Source organism: Symphalangus syndactylus, chromosome 13, assembly GCF_028878055.3.
Source record: "Symphalangus syndactylus isolate Jambi chromosome 13, NHGRI_mSymSyn1-v2.1_pri, whole genome shotgun sequence".
NCBI classification, from domain to species: Eukaryota; Metazoa; Chordata; class Mammalia; order Primates; family Hylobatidae; genus Symphalangus; species Symphalangus syndactylus.
In genome coordinates this window covers 89,334,511-89,355,513 of record NC_072435.2, presented here as the reverse complement: position 1 = coordinate 89,355,513, position 21,003 = coordinate 89,334,511, and the positions used below count along the sequence as shown (strand labels likewise).

At 39.1% G+C, this 21,003-nt stretch overlaps 1 protein-coding gene across 1 annotated transcript in view; it reads right to left on the bottom strand.

Moving 5' to 3' along the window:
• The window catches only part of CRADD (CASP2 and RIPK1 domain containing adaptor with death domain), a 367,228-nt gene that overhangs the window by 11,499 nt on the left and 334,726 nt on the right, over window positions 1-21,003 (bottom strand). The window lies entirely within an intron of this gene.

Here is a 21,003-nt window from a genome sequence, read left to right as displayed (position 1 = left end):
GCTTCTATTTATATCCTATAGGCAAGAACTTACACACAGGCACTGAGCCGAAAGGAAGCCTGGAAATGCAATCTTTATCCTGAGATGTAATATGCTCAGCTAAAAGTCTGCAATTCTGGTTCTATGGGAAAAGAGAAGACAGATATTAAAGAAAATTAGCGGTCTCTGCCACACTTCAACTTCCTCTGTAAATCTCTTACATTCCCCATTTTCCCATATCTGAAACTATAGAGTCACTTCTACTTTTCCTAATTCTTTTTTAGTTACTCACGAAATCCTATTTATTTTATTCTTTTAATCAATTCTATTTTACCTCCTAAAATATTTTTATCCATCCGTTTCTTCCTATATTCACAATGATTGACATCCAGATACAGACACTCATCAGTCTGGTTTTGCCAGCCCCAACCCAGAGTCCACACTGGTCATCTTCCACCTGCTGGGGGCTTGGCAGGAAAGGACAGAGGATAGCTCTCCCCATTGGCAAGTGGCATGGGACATAGTTTTCTGTTGCTCTCAATACTGATGCCTATTTGGCATTGGACTGGGGATGGGGAACCAACATTCTTCCTTCTTAGCCCCCTGTCAGGAGGTATTAGAAATCACTGCTTCCACCACTGCGACATCCTTCCCAGGTCCAGCTAATTCCTACTGACACTGGTTCAGCCTCACTCCCCAGAGAACAGTCCTCCTCCAGCTTATGTCATCTTTCTCCCCATCTTTTGGGAGCTGTGTTTAGCCATTTTGTCATTTAACAAGACAATAAGAGCCTTTTAACTTGTGTCTCTGGAAACATCTTGTCCTCCTCTCAATCATTCTGTGCAGAGCCAAATTAATCTCCTTAAAATAATGATCTCATTTTTAAAAATCTCCTACTTAAAAATTTCTAAAGGGTGGACCATTTGTCACAGTAGGGGTAGCAATAAGCAAATGCATGTTGCCTTGCTCAAGGTCAGTTTCACTAATTGATCAAGATACTCTTTCCAGCTCAACGCAGATGAAGCTTTAGAATCCTTTCCCACAGTTGGCACTACACTACCAACCGATTAGAATTGGCATGGAAGATAGATCTTGTTTATCACCCTTAGCCTATAAAATTATTTCCAAAAGTTAGGCTTTTGACAGTGCTCTATCTCTGAATGCTTTTTGTGTGTTTCAAACCTTGTTTGTCAATATATGCAGGGTCTATTTCCTCAAATAAACCATACATTCTTCATTCTGGTTTTCTTTTTCCCTTAAATGTCTGGGTTCTGCTCACAGAGTTGTTTATAGCCGTCCTTGGTCAAAGAGGAGATGGTGAAGGTGCTGAGGGCTGAGCCAGTGGCAGAAGAAAAGAAGACCAAAAGGAAAATCTAAGCTCTCATCAAGAAAGGCAGTAAAAGGCTGTAAGCAGAAAACTGGTGCCAGATGTGAGATCCAGGGAGCGAGGCAAGGTCAACAAATGGAAAAACCAGAGCTCAGGAGCCAGAAGGATGGGAAGCAAGTGGGGTTGCAGAGTGCAAGTTGGGACAAGGCAAATTGTTCAGACCTAAGTGTTTCTTGGAGCTCTCAGACCTGCCTCTGTGCAGGGTCAGCCATTAAACAGAACTCCACATGTAATATGCACTCACACGTGAATAAGCAAAAACATAAATCAAAGTAATACCATCTAACCGTATGTTGAAATGCCATATTGAACATCCATTTTCTAGTTTCCCTCAGTCTTCTATACCCAAGTTCATACAAAAATATTGGCTTAGCAACTTTCCTTTAAATTACTGGTTCTTCTCTAAATGTCTTTAACATTGTATTTAAACCAGAGAGGAAAAGATAACTCTTGGTAAGTGCAGTAATAATAAAACACCATTTAAAAGGTGGCAGATGGAAACCAGAAAGACTCCACCCAGGGAATTTTGCAGATTAGATTCACATGAAGCTTTAGTTCCTACTCTGCTCCTGCTAAGGCTAAGGGATGGGCTTCTTGCCACAACTGCCTTTGCAAAAAATAACATCTTGCTGCTACCAAGAAAGCAGGTGACAAGCTCAGCAGCTGTGCTTTGGTTTGTTTTTCTTTATGGCAGGAACATGTGCCCCTGAGTGGGCACTGTTTGTGGAATCAGTAAGACAGCAAATGCAAAGGCAAGGAGATAAAGGTCAGTCAGGAAGGAGAAAGTGGCACTTGGGGGCAGAACAAAACACCAAAAAAGCCAGGTGATGGAAGCAAAGCGAACTATCATTCGCCCAAGTTAACAGAAGCAAGTTGACTCATGCAACTGTGAGAAAAGCTAAGACTGTTTGCATGCACGTGGTGAGTCATCTAATGTGTAAGTCAAGCTACCAGCTAGAATTAATCTTGTGCATGGAAACAAATTCGAGTATTTTGAACATGAGCTAATGAGACTGACCTGTAGGATCACGCAGCTCTAATAGCTGAATAGGCACGTCAAGGATAAAGGCAAAAGCTAGAGGTGCCCTCGGGAAGTGCCTTTCTTTATGGCCTGTGCATTCACTCTGTGAGGGATGAGGGCTGAGCTGAATAAGATTTGCCCCACCCATGCTGCCCTCAAGTTCCTCTTTATTTATAGTACTATTCCAGGTAAGAGGTCTTCTGGAGTACAAGTGCAAAAGCTGTGTTTATGGCTCTTTCCATTTTCCAATGAACTTTCCTACTGGTTGTGGAATTTAGCGTGATGGGATGACCAAGTGCTAGTTGCTGTTGTTGTTTAGATTGGTAGGGGTCATTTGCTGGTTATTTTGGCAGGCCATTGTCCAGTCCACATTCCTTTGGCAATAGTGCCTAGTTCCTTCTGGGGATTTGCCTCTTCCCTTGGAGATGGTCTGGTAGGACTTTGATCAAGTTGTGCCACTCTCCCTCAGTCAAGGAGCAGGCACATGACCTGGGGATCTATGGGCTCCCTCCCTACACTTTCGGCCTTGACCAGAAAGACAAACAGATTGAAAAAGAGTAGACCCATTTTGACCAGGAATAGCTCCCAGAAAAGAAAGTTGGGTGTTCCTGTCACCATAAAGATCCATATAAGGTTTCCCTGGTGCAAAGCCTGGTGCTCCAGCCATTTCTGAGTTTGATCTCTGAGCCTATTGTTTTTGCTGTCCTACTGCCTTCCAAAAATCTCCTGTTTTGCTTAAGTCCACAAGAAAGAGTTGGTTTCTGTTACTTGCAACCAAAGAACCCTAGCTGCTACAGATTCATGTACTCAAAGTTTCCACTACAGATGTTCAAGGGAATGGAGACTATTGGTAAATCCAATAAGCTGATTATGTGAATATTGATTAAGAAAACTTCTACATATTTTATAAGGGTTATTACACAATACCATATCTTGTCTTCCTTATATCTCCCTGGCTTGAAGTCTCTCTTCTAATTTGTTGTTTATTTCAACTCCTTTAACAAACATTCCCCAAGGTATAATAAATGGGCAATATATTACCTAAAACCCTGATTATCCACAATATCTTTCACCCTGACAGATCTTATGGGAGTAGAAGGGGGTGGTACTTTGATTTTTAAAAATAATATATAAGGTATATGTATTTGACTATCAATTTATAAAATGAAAGGCAATCATTTGTGGAAAACAAAAATATAGCAAAATATTCAAAAATAATGGGAGAAAAGGGGCCAAGTGATAATAATAATGTATTTTATTGAATCAAAAACAATATCAGTTGTTGGAAACACTATTATTTAATGTACTACTAAGAAGAAAAAACATGCTACCAGTGAATTTATGGCACACCATCCACTCTAATCTAAATTTTTGTGTATCCCAAATTCATATGTTAGATCCTTCTGCCCAATTTGAGGTAGAGCCTTTGGGAGGTGATTACATCATGAAGACAGAATCCCCCTGAGATTAGTGTCCTTATAAAAGAGATTGCATATGCCCCTTCTTTCTGCTCCTTCTGCCATGTGAGGTTACAGTGAGAAGAAAGCTGTCTGTGAGGAAGCAGGCCCTTACTCTGAATCTGCCAGTGCCTTGATCTTGGACTTCCCAGCCTCCGGAACTGTGAGATCTAAATTGCTGTTGTTTATAAGCCATGCTATTGTATTTTGTTATAGTAGATTAAACAGACTAAGATACCATCCCAACTTCAGAGATATTGCAAAAAGGCAAAAAAAAAAAGTTTTAAAGTGATGAAATTTGGTAATAAAACTGATAACTCAATGTATGGAGTTCTAACTAAATGGTAGGCCCTGTTTGTTTATTTTTTTAAACTTTAAGTTCTAGGGTGCATGTGCACAACATGCAGGTTTGTTACATGTTTCTACATGATGGCAGGCCCTGTTCTAACTGTTCTACATGTATTAATTCATTTAATACTAACAATCTAATGGAGTAGCTATACAAGTATACAGGTATGATACACAAATAATATCCATAATTAGCCAAACAAACGGCTTGGAACCAATGTAAATTCAAAGTAGGGTTATTAAAAAGCTTTATTTGAACTGACAAATTTATGTTTCGATCAAAGCAATAATTAAAATTGTGTGAGAAAGCAGTGCTCTGATTTTTTTTTTTTTTTTTTTTTTTTTTTTTTTTTTTTTTGAGACAGTCTCACTCTGTTGCCCAGGCTGGAGCACAGTGGTGAAATCTCAGCTCACTGCAACCTCCACCTCCTGGGCTCAAGCAATTCTCATGCCTCAGACTCTGGAGCAGCTGGGACTACAGGCGCCCACCACCATGCCTGGCTAACTTTTGTATTTTCAGTAGAGACAGGGTTTCATCATGTCAGCCAGGCTGGTCTCAAACTCCTGGCTTCAAGTGATCTGCCACCTCAGCCTCCCAAAGTGCTGGGATTACAGGTGTGAGCCACCACGCCCAGCCTTGATGTTTTTTTTTATGAAATCAATATCAAAAATTGTAACCTTGTTTTTACTGAAAAATTCATTCTTAGTTTGTTTCAATCCTTAAAATTTAAAAACAAAATGCCATTGCTTCTAAGCTTTGTTTTCTAAATCTTGAAAGGCCCCTGGGCCAAAAGCAATCAATATTTTGCTTCTTTCCCTACCTCTATTCTAGGTTGTGTAAGTTGACAGTGTTATTCAGCATTTCTCTAAAGGTATTTTGTGGAATACTGGCATGGAGATGTTCTGTTGTAACTTGAATAAATCCCGGGGCCTACGTGGCCAGTCTCAACAGAGTTAGCATTCAAAGAAACAGTTCAGTAACCAAGTGTGATCACTCTTTCACTTTCTTTCATTTCTCAAAGAATATTAAAGGAGATCCAATCCATAATTCCTAACTTCATTTCTTAAATTTTTCTTTTCCTCATTCTTCTCCTTATATAATTGTCTCACATCTCAAAGCTTTCTCAACACCTCTCTTCCCCCATTTTTTTTCACTCAGCTCCGCACCAAATTATCTTGGACACCCTCTACCTTTGTAGGATCTTCTCTTTTCTTCCTCTTCCCCTTTCTCTCCATCATTTTAAATTTCTTTCAAGAAAGCCCTGACCCTGTCTGATGACAATCCCTCATTCCAGATACCCTGAGTCTTCCACTTCTGATTAGCTGAGGATGTAGAATGAGGACCATGAGATAAATATCAAATTGAGGGAAAGGTGCTGAGTGAACAATGTTAGACGTTTTCATTGAGGGTACAGGTCAAGAAAGAGGCAAACCATTTGTTCATACATTAATGATATTTTGTTTCTTTACTTTAAAAAATGCACTGTGGTCATTTATATTCATGAACTCTAGGTACTTTTTGAAAATTTACTGACACATTAGTATATCAAAGGCTCTGAGAAGTCTTGCAATTAAGGATCTTAATTATCTTTGTTTTATCTAGTATTTCTCAAACACGTTTCAAAATGATAATTTTCATCTCCCTTCCCCGCTTCACACATGTAAGTACCCATGAAGACGATTAGGGTAAAGTGGTCTTAAATAATAAAAGATGTAACAAAAACAATTGAAGGTATATTTGTAACATACACATAGCTTGGTTGGATGGATGTTTCAATGAGGACAGTAGTTTGAATGCAGTATGCATTTTTCACATAACATGGAAAGTAGTGCCATTTTGCTCTTTGTCTTGCAGTTGGAATATGAGATAACCAATGCAGAATAGCTACCAACTGAGTCTGTCTGGCCAGCGTTTACACAGATACTGTCGCACAACTGGCCCTGTACAACAGTTTTCCTTGAATTTGATTTGTCAAGATGGTTTGTGTTATTACCTCTGTGGTATCTTGATTTACCTTGGGTAGTGGCCAGTCCCTTAAGTTAATGTTGGCTATTAGCCCATTAGCTGTTATATGAGTTTACTGTCAGTGGGTGTGGAGGGTATGATTATTTGCAGATGGACTTGTCCACAGCTAGAGGTAATATGTACCTGGGTGTCTGAGCAAGTTTTCATGAGGGATCATCTGGAAAAGATTGGAAAACAGCACCTGAAGCCACATGTGCTCAGTTTGGCATGCAAAACCTTGCACACTAGATTCAGTAGTGGGGGCAACAGATGATGAATAATTTGTAAACTGGTAAAGTTTTAGCTGGACCTGATAATATTGGGGGAATCTTCTTATATAAAGATACAGAATATTCATTATTAACAATAAAAAAACAGACAATAGGCAAACAGATTTTAGGCAATCTAAGGAGCAAATTTAAGTATTCTGGCTCTTTTTTTGCATGTTTTACTTTGGATTGTTGGTATTTGGAGCAATGCTGGATGCCAAGACTCAAAATCATTATCATTGCTTGAGACTTATAATTTGTTTAAGATTTGCACCACCTCAACATAAATGGCTGGTTTTACTAACATTCCACCTGAAATTTTGTATACTTCCTTGATCTTCTTAAAAAAAATATGTATCCACAAACTTGCTCAGCTTAAGGAAAAATTAGAAAAAACTTAGATGCCCTAAAATAGGGAATCCTTTATTATATTACATTCATATATGGTAACCATATATTTCCACCAAATATTTCCAATTCTCCTTCTGGACACATAGTAGGATTTCATTTCTTTCCCACCTTAGGTTAAGTGAGGCCATGTGACTAGCTTTAGCCAAGGAAATGTGAAAGGAAATACAATGTGGCATCCAGGCAGAAACTTTAAGAACCAATGTATAATTTTTTTTCCTATGGTCAGTTTTTCTTCTACCTGGGTCCTGCAGTGAGAACATTATGTGACAGAGCCAATCCCTAACTGATCTGCAATTGACACACGGAGTGAGCAAGAAATTAAAAATTGTTTTATGTCACTGAGATTTTGGGGGTATTTGTTACTACAGCTTAACCCAGACCATTCTGGCTGATAGGCCACAATGGGACACTAAACAGTTCATGAAAATTACATAGTAGAAAAATGTCAGATGATAAAGGATACAGATTATATATTCAGTAAAAATTGCAAGTTTTAAACAAGTATTGGTTAATCATTGAAAAATACATATGAAATGGAGTTTCCTGGGATAGATTGGATCTTTAGAATTCTGAAGCTGAAAATAATTCAGTCAAAAAATATGTCTTTGGCAAGTGTCCGTCAACACACGGATAAGCAAAATATGGCGTATACATGCAATAGAACATTATTCAGTCTTAGAAAAGAAAATCTGACATGCTACAACATATGAGGACATTACGTTAAGTGGAATAAACCAGTCATAAAAAGATAAATGTTGTATAATTCCACTTATAAGAGGTATAAGTGTAGTCAAAACCACATAGACGGAAAGTAGAATGATGCTTGCCAGGGACTGGAGGAGAGGGAAATGGAGAGTTGGTGTTTAATGAGTACAGAGTTTCAGTTTTACAAGATGTGAAGAGGAAAACAAATCATTCCCTTTTCCTGGGCTTGGGAGAGGGCTTTGGGTCTCTCCTGCGTGAAATGGAGAAGCCTGATGATTCCTGGTGTTGAAGAGTAAGCTCACCCTGGCCTCAGAGAGGTCAGCTGGTGGTTGGGTGGGAGCCAGCCTCAACCTGTGATTCTAAGATTAGTGTGGGGGCTGAGGCCCTTGGTCCCCTAAAGGTTTGCTGTAAGATCACTAACATGAAGCAGATTGATGAATAGGAGAAAAGGCATACACATTTATTTCACATGTATACATGGGAGGCTTCAGAATGAAGACCCTAAGAAAAAATGAAAATTGTCCATTTTAATGCTTAGGTTCAACAAAGTATGGACAGCCATGTAGAAATATGGACAAAAAGGGTCTGATGTACTGTGAATAGACTGAGCAGGGAGACTCTGCAAGGCCTGTCTGTTCAGGTTCTTCTTGGTCTCCCTGTGTCGCATTCTTTCCTTCTGGGTATGGGGACTTTTGCCCTCTATGGAATGGGGGCTCTCTGCAATGGGGGTCTTCTGACCTACAGTCAAACAAAGTAGGTCAGATCATTTATTTCTGGCCCGTTTTTGTATGGAATATTTTTAGGTTTTTTGGCTGGCTTTCAGGAAAAGGTGTTCTGGTTTCTATGCCTCGCCTTGGGGGAAGAGGGATTCTAGTTTTTATGGCTAGCCTTGGGTTGCAGGGGAGAAAGGAACTGCAAGACAGGAGGACAGGAGAAGATCAGAGAAAAACTTTTGTCTGTAGCTGCTCTGAGGCCTCCATTTTGGTGTACTGTTTTTTGAGCCCCAATATTAGCCACTTGGTCTTGGAGCTGGAAGGCCTGTGTTGCCGTTGAGAGGGAAGAGCCAAGGAAAGAGTGTGTCACTTCCCAAGGCTCTCGTGGATGTATGAGGACCAGTCAACAGCGAAGGGTGGCTGACTGCGACACAGCCAGCAAGAGAGGATTCAGTCACAGAGAGAAAAATGGAGGCCCCCAGCCAGGGTCCTCCTGCAAAGTATGACAATTCAGAACTACTGGGGATGATACAGACAACATTCAGCCTCCAGTGTGTGTTCCTGTCTCTCCCTGTAGAGGACAGTTCTGGCTGTCAAAGTGCGCTCGGTGTGTCGTCATGGTAAAAAGGCGAGAGACAGCAAGCGCTTGATCCGAGCTGCGCCATGCCTCATTTTCACTCTCCCTGAAGACAAAAGAAGGTGGCAAGTAAGGAAAGCTCACCCCAGGGAGTTTTCTCGCAGGACATAAGCGGTCCCAATAGGGTAAAGGAGAAAATAATTATCTGGAAAGGCTGCAATTAATAGTGTCAGGTTTAACCTTTGTGCTAATATGGGAATCTAAGGCACCAAGTCATCCTCTAAGACCTAGTGCTCTCTGTACGACAAAGCTTTAGTCTTTTCATGTGGAAGTCAGTGCTTATTACATCCAATGCCTGAGTTCCCAGCGGACAGAGTTCCTTCTCAGGCAGCCTGCCAAGGACACCAGAAATTAAGCAGGGGTCTGTGGCTCTGTTATCTGGCTATGACCAAATTTAAATTTGTTCTTTTTGTCTTGCCTGCCAGTGAACCTGCTGCTAGGCTCAGATGTAAATGCCATTTTTGGTGTACATTAAGTAAATGTGAAATAATTAGCTCAAAGCCATGCTTATGGAGCAAAAATATTAAAAACATAAGTTAGAAAATCCTTGTGACAACGTTCATGTGAATGGTGAGGGTAGGGAGTCCATTGCATATATGTGTGTGCATGTGTGGAGGAGTATGTGTGTTGAATAAATATGCATAAAGAGTGCATTAGCAGTAGATCCAAGAACTTATGTATGGGGGTGGGTGTGGAAATCCACATTTTAGTAACATTTTTTCCTTCTTCACAGTCAAGTGACGTTTTTTCAAACATCTGTTCTGTGAGCAAAGTAGGGAGGGACGTACATCAGTGTTAAGTGCTTGGGAGAGGAATTCTGGAGGAACACTACCCACTTAATTTAGCTCAGCTCTATGAAAGATTACAGGGTTTGGGACTATTTCTAGCCACATCCGAGAGTCTGTGAAAAGTGGAAATAAAGTCATTAAGCGGAATGGGCATTTATACATTTGGTAATTTGTCTTGAGTCAGAAAGTCTAGACATTCCCCTGGGAGTGGGGGGAATGTGGGCCATGGTTGTAACCTTCAGGACTCTGGAAACAGGAATGACAAAGACCTGGAAGGTCCTGAGGCAAATGGTGGGCTCAATAGATCTTTTTCTTTTTTTTTTTTTTTGAAACAGAGTCTCACTCTGTCACCCAGGATGGAGTGCAGTGGCACAATCTTGGCTCACTGTACTCTCCGCCTCCCAGATTCAAGCGATTCTCGTGCCTCAACCTCCTGAGTAGCTGGGATTACAGGCACACACCACCACGCCTGGCTAGTTTTGTATTTTTAGTAGAGACGGGGTTTCACCATGTTGCCCAGGATGGTCTCGAACTCCCAGGCTCAGGCTAACCACGTGCCTCGGCCTCCCAAAGTGTTAGGATTACAGGCATGAGCCACCACACCCACCTTCTTGGTGAAGGCACATAAAGCAAAATGAAAGCCCACTGGTCTGGTGTTCAGACACAAGCCAGGCCTCACCTGACTTGGAGACAGGCAGCCCCAGCCAGCAAGAGAGTTACAGACCTCCGCTAGATCTGGGGACCACCAATTTCCTACCAGGGCAACCTGAGAATGTAATCTCTCTGTGCCTCAGCTCTTTCCCCTCTTAAATAGGCACAACCATTGTAACAACCAGAATAGCTAACATGGATGAAGAACTTCCTGTGTACCAGGCACCATAATAAATGCTACATCCATGTACTCTTCTTGATAATCCTACAATGTAGCATTATTATATTTCATTGATTCTAAGTATTCTTTTTTATATTTTAACATTCTCTGTTATCAGGATGAATAATTGATATGAAAGCATATAAGTCATGGTTAAATTTTTTTTTAAGAGACAGGGTCTTGCTACGTTTCCCAGGCTGGCTTTAAACTCCTGGCCTCAAGTGATTCCCCTGCTTCAGCTTCCCAAAGTGCTGGGATTACAGGCATGAGTCACCACACCCCGCCAGTCATGATTAAATTTATACTTTTAAATCTTTTTTTAGTGATATATAAATTGATGATGTGTTAGATTCAGTGAGGAAACTGAGGCAGAGATTTGAAAACTGAGGCACAGGTAGGCTGAATAACTCGCCTAAGTTCACACAGTTAGAAAGTGGTAGAATGAGAGTTTGACTCAATGCTGTTTCTAGAGTTGACTTTCTTCTAAGGTGGTAGACTTCCTGGTCCCTCCACTTACCAGCTGTGTGATCTTGGGCAAATTCCTAACCTCCCTGTACCTCTGGGGTTTTTTCATCTGTGAAATGGTGATAATAATATTAGCAACTGCTTCATAGGATTGTCATGGAGGTTAAAAATAGGATTGTCATGGAGGTTAAACATACGTAAAGTTCTGAAAATAGTGCCTGACATATGGCAAGTATTCAACAAACTTTAGCTACAATTACTTTTTATTCTTCTAAAGAGAAAACCAGCATCACTTGTTATGTATAGAAGACAACTGGAAAAAAGAGGGCTGAAACTAGCAAAAGGAGAATAAGTTCATCTCTGTGTCCCTAAAATCATCTTGGCCCCAGGACAGGTATGCTTACCATATTTTGGGAAATGCCTTTTTGTTCTATCTCTCCAAAATTGAGAGATCAAGTAAAAGCAAGATGGGGAAAAGTGGCTGAGAGGGAGTGGCTGTGAGAGGTGAGGAGGGAGAGACAAACAGAAGGACAAGATAGGGCAGCAGATCTAGGGCTGCCTTGGGTTTGCTTCAGAAGGTGGGAACAGCATGGTGCTTATGCTGGGGTGGCCATAGCAGTTGGAAGGAGCTATACTGACTGGTATGAAAAAGAGTTTCAATCTGCAGGTTGCAATTCATTAGTAAGTTATAGGATGAACTTGGTGGGTCACAATCAGTATCTTTAAAAATATAGGAGCAGAGGCCAGGTGTGGTAGCTCACAAATTTAATCCCAGCACTTTGGGAGGCCGAGGCGGGCCTGATCATCTGAGGTCAGGAGTTTGAAAATAGCCTGGCCAACATGGTGAAACCCCATCTCTACTAAAAATAGTTTTTAAAATCAGCCAGGAGTGGTGGCACACACCTGTAATCCCAGCTACTTGGGAGGCTGTGGCACCAGAATCGCTTGAACCCGAGAGGCAGAGGTTGCAGTGAGCCGAGATTGCACCACTGTACTCCAGCCTGGGCAACAGAACGAGACCCTGTCTCAAAAAAACAAACAACAAAAACAAAAAAATACAAGGGAAGGCAGGGGAATGCAAGGGAAGGCAAGGTAAGTATCAGAGGATATCATATGTAATAACAATACATATTGTTTTATTGAACTTGTATCTCAGTTAAGAGTGTATAGATGTGCGTAATGGGTTGGGATACAAAAGGTTCTCCATGGGTCTCAGTGCAAAAGTTTGGAAGCCACTGGACTAAAGCAAAGATAAGATTAGGTGTTGGCTGAAAAATAAATATACAGTATAAATTTAAAGCAATATGTTTTATATTAACAACCAGGGACCCCTGCTTTCACATGAGTGTAGCTTTCTAGAAGCATTCAGGGACCCTGACACACCACATGACATCTGTAAAACACTCTCCCTTCCTGCACCTCTTGGCCTTGGGGAAACTACTCACCCCCCACACCACCCCTCAACCCTGCCCAGATCCTGGGCTGACTTTGACTTTGCCTCTCCTTGGCTCAGCCACTTTGCCTTAGACCCAATTCCTGTCCCTCTCTCCTGCATCTTTCCAGATGTCCAGGATAAGGGCCAGCTTTTGTTGATCCACATAGCCTGGGACTCCACACAGGAACCTAGTCACCTCCAGAGGCTGAGCTGTCCTCTTTTGTGTTTTATGTAAGTGTTCTCGAAATATACATGACAAGGAATGACAGTGAATTGGAGAAGTAACACTCTCCAGTAGTGACAGAAGCTCAAACTCATGTGGGGCCTGAGTCTGAACAGGCTCCAAATCATGGGTTGGGTGATGGATCCTAAACCAAGAATTATGGCTCAGATTGGAACCAGGTAAAACAGCTCTGAAAGAATAGATCTAGCTTCATTTATACTAAAAAGTAAACAGAGACAAGTATTAAATCTGAGTCAAGTTAACATTGTTTAAAAACATACACATGCGGCCAGGTGTGGTGGCTCACACCTGTAATCCCAGCACTTTGGGAGGCCGAGGCAGATGGATCACCTGAGGTCAGGAGTTTGAGACCAGCCTGACCAACAGGGTGAAACCCCATCTCTACTAAAAATACAAAAATTAACCAGGCATGGTGGTGGGTGCCTGTAATCCCAACTACTCGGGAGGTTGAGGCACGAGAATTGCTTGAACCCAGGGGACTGAGGTTGCAGGTGAGCGGAGATCACACCACTGCACTTCTGCCTGGGTGACAGAGCAAAAAAAAAAAAAAAAAAAGGACACATGCAAATTTCAGAATAATGAGATCAAAATGCCTGCCAAAAATTTGGGAAGCTTTTTCTCTGACAATACTGAACAAGGCCAAGTCCAAGCGGTATAAAGCAACTCTCAATAAGATGCCTGGCACAGGACCAGCCGTTGATTCCTTCCTAATGTCTATACTTATCAAACCACATGAACTTGTGTGTTCAAGTTATTTTTAAATAACTTGAATAACTTTTTAAAATTATTTTTAACCTGCAGGTAAAACAATAACTGGAAATCATCAGCATCACAGGGAGGTCCCCAGAAGAAAAAGAAGTCAAATCTTATCAATATGTAAAAATGGAGGTGATCAGCCTGTTTTGCAAAAGATGAATGAAACATAGACATTAGCAGACTCATTATAATTCATTAAAATTACCTCAAGTTTAAAGAAAAGACAAAACCTGGGCATCATTGAGCGTGATAAAGACTTCACATGCAAGAATTCCCATAATGAAGGCATTTAAAACACAGCTACTATATTTGTAAACTTATGTTGTTTGCAATTCAAGTATACCTTATTATTCAGTGGCTTCTTTTTGGTCACTATTACATAAGTAACTTTTTCATTAACTATTTATTCTTCTTATTAATATGAAACAGAATAAAAGATTAAGATTCTACAATATATCCCTCGCCTTTAGTTCATTTTTGAACTGATTTTTATATAAGCTTTTACAAATTTCCCAGAATTTATAGAAACCTAACTATTGAATAAATTGAGACATGAATATATTACCTCTTAAGTCTTGTAGAAAACCAGGTCAAAGTTGGCAGGAGACAGGAGAAGAGGTTGGCCAAATCCCTAGGGTCTAAAAGGGATAAACAGCAAACTGGTCTTATCCTGAGGCTCCGTACCCAGGACCTGAGCTTAGAGGAGGCCCAATTTCTTCACAGCCATTCCTCAAAAGCATTCCTGGAAATCCTTACTTGTAAGCTCCTTTAGGGCCTGTGCATATTCTCTGGGATTTTCTTGGAAGTAGCTAACCTTCATTCTTTTCAAAATGGCCAGAAGTCAGTTGGATTTAGATCTGGTGAATCAGGTCAAATGCATTTAAACAAGCTGTGACTTTGAAGTGACAAGTCTGTCTTTCTCATTTAGTTCATAAACAGATCCTGTAGGAATAAACACATCAGTTCCTTAAGGGACATGGAAAATTGCGTGGTGGGTGGGGAATAACTAACAGAATTATTAATCTTAATGGCATGCAGCCATGATTACAGCTAATAAAGTTGATGCCAAAGCTTGACTTTAATGTTTAACAACAAGGAAAAAATAAAGATAAGGAATAAATTCTATCTCTTCTAATAAGAGCTAGATTCCAGGACAGTCAAAAATTCCAAGGAGAAGAACTGAGAGCCAGAAAGATCTCCCAGAAATGTTCCCTTCTGTAGGTAATTCCTCTTCCCTCTCAGGATTGAAAAATAACCAACCCAAACTGGGGAAGGGTGATGGAAAAAGGAAAGAAAAGTTCAGCACTTTCTTTGTTGATGCAAGTCACAGGTATAATATCAAAAATTAGAAAATAAAGCCACTTGTAAGCCTGGCATGGAGAGATAAACCCTATTAATATGTTTGGGCATATCTCCTTCAAAATGCTGATTATAACATATTTGTATAATTCTGTATTTATTTATATATGTACATATAAGTAGACATACACACATAAAATATATTTTTCTTTTAGATGGTATGCTATGGATGCTTTTTAGTAATTTTGTTTTCTGTTAATAAAATGAATATTTTACATGTCAACAAATATGTACTTATTTTATAATTTTAGATGTCTACTTCACAGTATTTTCATGAATAGATCATAATTTATTTAATCAAAGCCTAATTTTGAACATTTACATTTTTATAAGTATTTACTGTTTATGAATGCTAAGGTATCCCTATTCAGGCATACAGCTTTAAGCATTTGTTCAATTTCTTCCTCCCCATGGTGGAAGAAGGTCTCCTTGCTATGGTCTGAATATTGTGTCCCTCCAAAATTCATATATTGAAACCTAACCTGCAGTTGATGGTATCAGGAGGTGGGGCTTTTGGGAAGTGATTAGGTCAGGAAGGTGGAGCCTCATGATTGGAATTAGCAACCATAGAAAAAGAGACACCATGTGAGGACAGAGCAAAAAGGGCAGGCTGCCTATGCAGTAGTAAGCAGGCCCTCATCAGACTCTGTTGGCACCTTGATCTTGGACTTCCCAGCCTCCAGAATGGTGAGAAATAAACTTCTGTTGTTTATAAGCTACCCAGTGTTTTGTTATAGCAGCCCAAATGGACTAAGGCACTCCTGATATAAATCAGACATTGAAAATTGTACAATAGGAAGTCCTAGCCAGAGCAATTAAGCAAGAGAAAGAAATAAAAGGCATCTAAATAGGAAAAGAAGAAGTCAAACTATCTCTCTTTGCTGATGATATGATTCTATACCTAGAAAACCCTAAAGACTCTGCCAACAGGCCCCAGAACTGATAAATGACTTCAGTAAAGTTTCAGGATACAAAATCAATGTACAAAAAGCAGTAACATTTCTCTTCACCAATAACATTCAAGCTGAGAGCCAAATCAAGAATGCAATTCCATTTACAGTAACCACACACACAATATATATACCTAGGAATACATCTAACCAACAAGGTGAAAGATCTCTATCATGAGAACTACAAAACACCGCTGAAAGAAATCAGATAACACAAGCAAATGGAAAGATACTTTCCATGCTGATGGATTGGAAGAATCAATATTGTTAAAAAGGCCATACTGCTCAAAGCAATCTACAGATTCAATGCTATTCCTACCAAACCAACATCGTTTTTCACAGAACTAGAAAAAATGATTCCAAAATTCATATGGAGCTAAAAAAGAGCCCAAGTAGCCAAAGCAATCCTACACAAAAGGAACAAAGCTGGAAGCATCACAGTACCTGACCTCAAACTATACTATAAAGCTACAGTAACCAAAACAGTGTGGTACTGGTACAAAAAACAGACACACAGACCAATGGAATAGAATAGATAACCTAGAAATAAAGCCACACACCTATAGCCATCTGGTCTTTGACAAAGTCAACAAAAATAAGCAATAAGGAAATGACTTATTATTCAATAAATGGTGCTGAGATAACAAGCTAGCCATATGCAGAAGAATGAAACTGGACTTCTACCTTTCACCACGTACAAAAATTAACTCAGAATGGATTAAAGATTTAAATGTAAGACTTCAAACTACAAGAATCCTAGAAAAAAACCTAGGAAACACCATTCTGGGCACCACCCTTAGGAAAGAATTTATGACCATGCCCTCAAAAGCAACTGCAACAAAAACAAAAGTTGACAGGTGGGACCTAATTAAAATAAAGAGCTTCTGCACAACAAAAAGAAACTATTGACAGACTAAACAGACAACCTACAGAATTGGAGAAAATAGTCACAAACCAGGCATCTGACAAAGGTCTAATATTCAAAATCTATACAGAATTTAAACAATTAAACAAGCAAAATCAGATAACCCCATTAAAAGTGGACCAAAGACATGAACAGACATTTCTCAAAAGAAGACATACAAGCAGACAACAAACATATGAAAAAAATGCTCAATATCACTAATCATCAGATAAATGCAAATCATAACCACAATGAGATACCATCTCGCACCAGTCAGAATGGCTATTATTAAAAAGTCAATAGGTAAGAGATTGTGGAGGGCTGTGGAGAAAAGGAAACACTTATATGTTGTTAGTTGGAATGTAAAGGGAATGCTTATACACTGTTGGTGGGAATGTAAATTAGTTCAGCCACGGTGGAAAGCAGTTTGGAGATTTCTCCAAGAACTAAAAACAGAATTAACATTTGACCCAGCAATCCCATTACTGGGTATATATGCAAAAGAAAATAAATTGTTCTACCAAAAGACACATGCACCTGTATGTTCACTGCAACACTATTCATAATAGCAAAGACATGCAATCAACCAAGGTGCCCATCAATGATGGATTAGATAAAGAAAATGTGGTACATACACACCATGGAATACTATGCAGCCATAAAAAAGGAAGAAATCATGTCCTTTGCAACAACATGGATGCAGTTGGAGGCCATTATTCTAAGCAAAGTAATACAGAAACAAAAACCAAATACCGCATGTTCTCACTTAAAAGTGGGAACTAAACATTGGATACTCATGGACATAAAGATGGCAGCAAAAGAAACTGGGGACTATTGTGGGGAGGGGGAAGGAGAAAAAGGGTTGAAAAACTAACTATTGAGTACTATGCTCAGTATCTGGATGAAGGGATCATTTGTACCCCCAAACTCAACATCATGTAATACATTCAGGTAACAAACCTGCACATGTACCCCCTGAATCTAAAATAAAAGTTGAAATTTAAAAAAAAAGAAAATTGCAAAATAATAAATACATTAAGGAAAAATGTAAAAGCCACCTTTCTGAGAAAACATTTCAGTGACGATTTTTCCATGTAACTCTTTCTGCATTACGTACACATAGGCATAATATATGTGTGTGTGTATGTGTGTGTGTGCGTGCTCATTTATGTGTATTTTTATACACACACAAGGTTTAAGGGGGACATTTTTAAAGGGATTGGTGATATATAATTTTCTGTATCTTAACAATATATAATGGAAATTCCTCGAGGTCAGGTAGTATAGGTAATTAATTTTTAATTCTTGGATAGAATTCTACTGCAAGCATTATTATCATTCAGCTATTCTTTTACTAATAGAGTTTTGATTTGCTATCAACTTTTTGTTATTAAAAATAATGCTGCAGTACATACACACTCATACACACACACTTATGTATACTGGGGCTTTTATTTCTATAGTATAGAGTCCCAGGATTGAGATTCTGGGTTGAACTGCATGTGCATTTAAATTTTTAATAGAGATCACGAATTGCTTTTTCACATTTCTACCAGTGATATGTGAAAGTGCCCTTGCCCAACGGACATGAACAGACACTTCTCAAAAGAAGACATTTATGCAGCCAAAAAACACATGAAGAAATGCTCATCATCACTGGCCATCAGAGAAATGCAAATCAAAACCACAATGAGATACCATCTCACACCAGTTAGAATGGCCATCATTAAAAAATCAGGAAATAACAGGTGCTGGAGAGGACGTGGAGAAATAGGAACACTTTTACACTGTTGGTGGGACTGTAAACTAGTTCAACCATTGTGGAAGTCAGTGTGGCAATTCCTCAGGGATCTAGAACTAGAAATACCATTTGACCCAGCCATCCCATTACTGGGTATATACCCAAAGGACTATAAATCATGCTGCTAGAAAGACACATGCACACGTATGTTCATTGCAGCACTATTCACAATAGCAAAGAGTTGGAACCAACCCAAATGTCCAACAATGATAGACTGGATTAAGAAAATGTGGCACATATACACCATGGAATACTATGCAGCCATAACAAATGATGAGTTCATGTCCTTTGTAGGGACATGGATGAAACTGGAAAACATCATTCTCAGTAAACTATCGCAAGGACAAAAAACCAAACACTGCATGTTCTCACTCATAGGTGGGAATTGAACAATGAGAACTCATGGACACAGGAAGGGGAACATCACACTCCGGGGACTGTTGTGGGGTTGGGGGAGGGGGGAGGGATAGCATTAGGAGATATACCTAATGCTAAATGACGAGTTAATGGGTGCAGGAAATCAACATGGCACATGGATACATATGTAACAAACCTGCACATTGTGCACATGTACCCTAAAACCTAAAGTATAATAAAAAAAAAAAAGAAAGTGCCCTTGCCCTGACTCCCATCTCTGCTAATAATAGGTGCAGTTACTCTTTGATTTTTGCCACTCTAATGGCTATGATCATGGTAATTTTCATTTCCATTTCTCTGCCTATTGGAGGAGATTGAACATTTTATCATACTTGCTCTTCTGCCAATTGCCTATTCATATCCCCAAACTATTTTGCTATTGGGTTGATTATCTTTATCTTTTTAAATTGTGATATAGCTTTTTTTATATATAGATGCAAATTTTTATCTATCATTTGATTTATAATATTTTTTCCAGCTTGTTTACCTACTGATTTTGTTTTTGGTATCTCTTGCACTACAAATAATATCTTGAAGTTTTATAAAGGTTAGGTTGATCACCTACCTTTGTTTAAGATATTTCTTTAATTCTTAGGTGTACAGATAATAACCTAATTTTTTTATAAAATGGTTATTTATTTTTACTTTCAAGTCAAATTCATTAGGAATTTACTTCATAATTAATGTAAACTGGGGGGGTCCACATTTATTTTCTTCCTAGAGCATATCCAATTGTGATAAGATTATTGATTAAATTTCCCCACAATGAAATAATGAAGTATCATCTTCATGAGGTATTACACAATTCTGAGCTCTCTTTATTATTATTTTTTACTGATTTTTTTCGAAGTCTTGTGCCTATATTGTACTTTTTTATTATACTGGCTTTTAAGTAGTTTTAATACTGTAATTCTTTTTGTTTTTGAGACAGAGTCTCGATCTGTCACCCAGGCTGGAGTGCAATGGTGTGATCTCAGCTCACTGCAACCTCTGCCTCCTGGGTTCAAGCGATTCTCCTGCCTCAGCCTCCTGAGTAGCACACCACCACCCTAGGCTAATTTTTGTATTTTTAATAGAGATGGGTTTTCACATGTTGGCCAGGATAATACTATCATTCTTCATTCATCAATTTGAATATTTTATCCAATTAAAATTGACAGAGATTCTGTGGAAGTTGAACTAAATTTATATACTATTTTCAGGAGAACAGATCTATTTATGAGAATAAGTGTTACTTTTCAAGAATGTGGTATAAATTTCTAGTTGCTCAGATCCCATTTTTGTCCTCCAGTACGATTTTATTTTTTACATGGGTCCTATTTCTTTCTCATATAATTTATTCCTATTTTATGATTTTTGTTACTATTATTAATGGAATAGTTTCCTCATTTTCATTTGTATGTGGATATGGCTTATATAGAAAAAGCTAATGATTCTATATCTTTATGTTGTATCTACCCAATCCATCAAATTCTTTTTTTTACTTCTATTTATTTTTTTACTAGAGTTTCTTGATGATATCAGGTATAAAATTATATTGTCAGCAAAAAGTTTCACCTCTTTCTTTCCATATTTATACTGTGCATATTAGGTTTATTGCATTTACTAAAATATCTAAACAATATTAAATAATAATAGTAATAGTAGGTGTGATTTGTAAACTATATATTTGGTCTTCATCCTGTTTCCTGGCATACAACTCCTAAAATCCTTGGAATCCCCAAAGTGATAAATGTCTTTTTGTATGCTAATAAGTTGACTGGTGGCTGGCAGCCCCTAGATAGCTTCATGATGGGGGCTGGTCACCAGAAAAACTAATGGTCAATTAGAAAGTTGGGACTTTGCAACCCTGCTCCTCAACCTCTGAGGAGGGTAGAGGGACTGAAGGTTAAGTTGATCACCAATGGCTAATGGTTGAATGAATCATGCCTCCATAATGAAGCTTTTACAAAAGCCCAGATGGACAGAGTTCAGCAGAGCTTCCAAATAGTCAAACACATGGAAGTTCCTGGAGGGTGGCTGCCCAGGGAGGGCATGGAAGTTTCCCTCCCCTTCCCCACACCTCACCCTATGCATCTCTT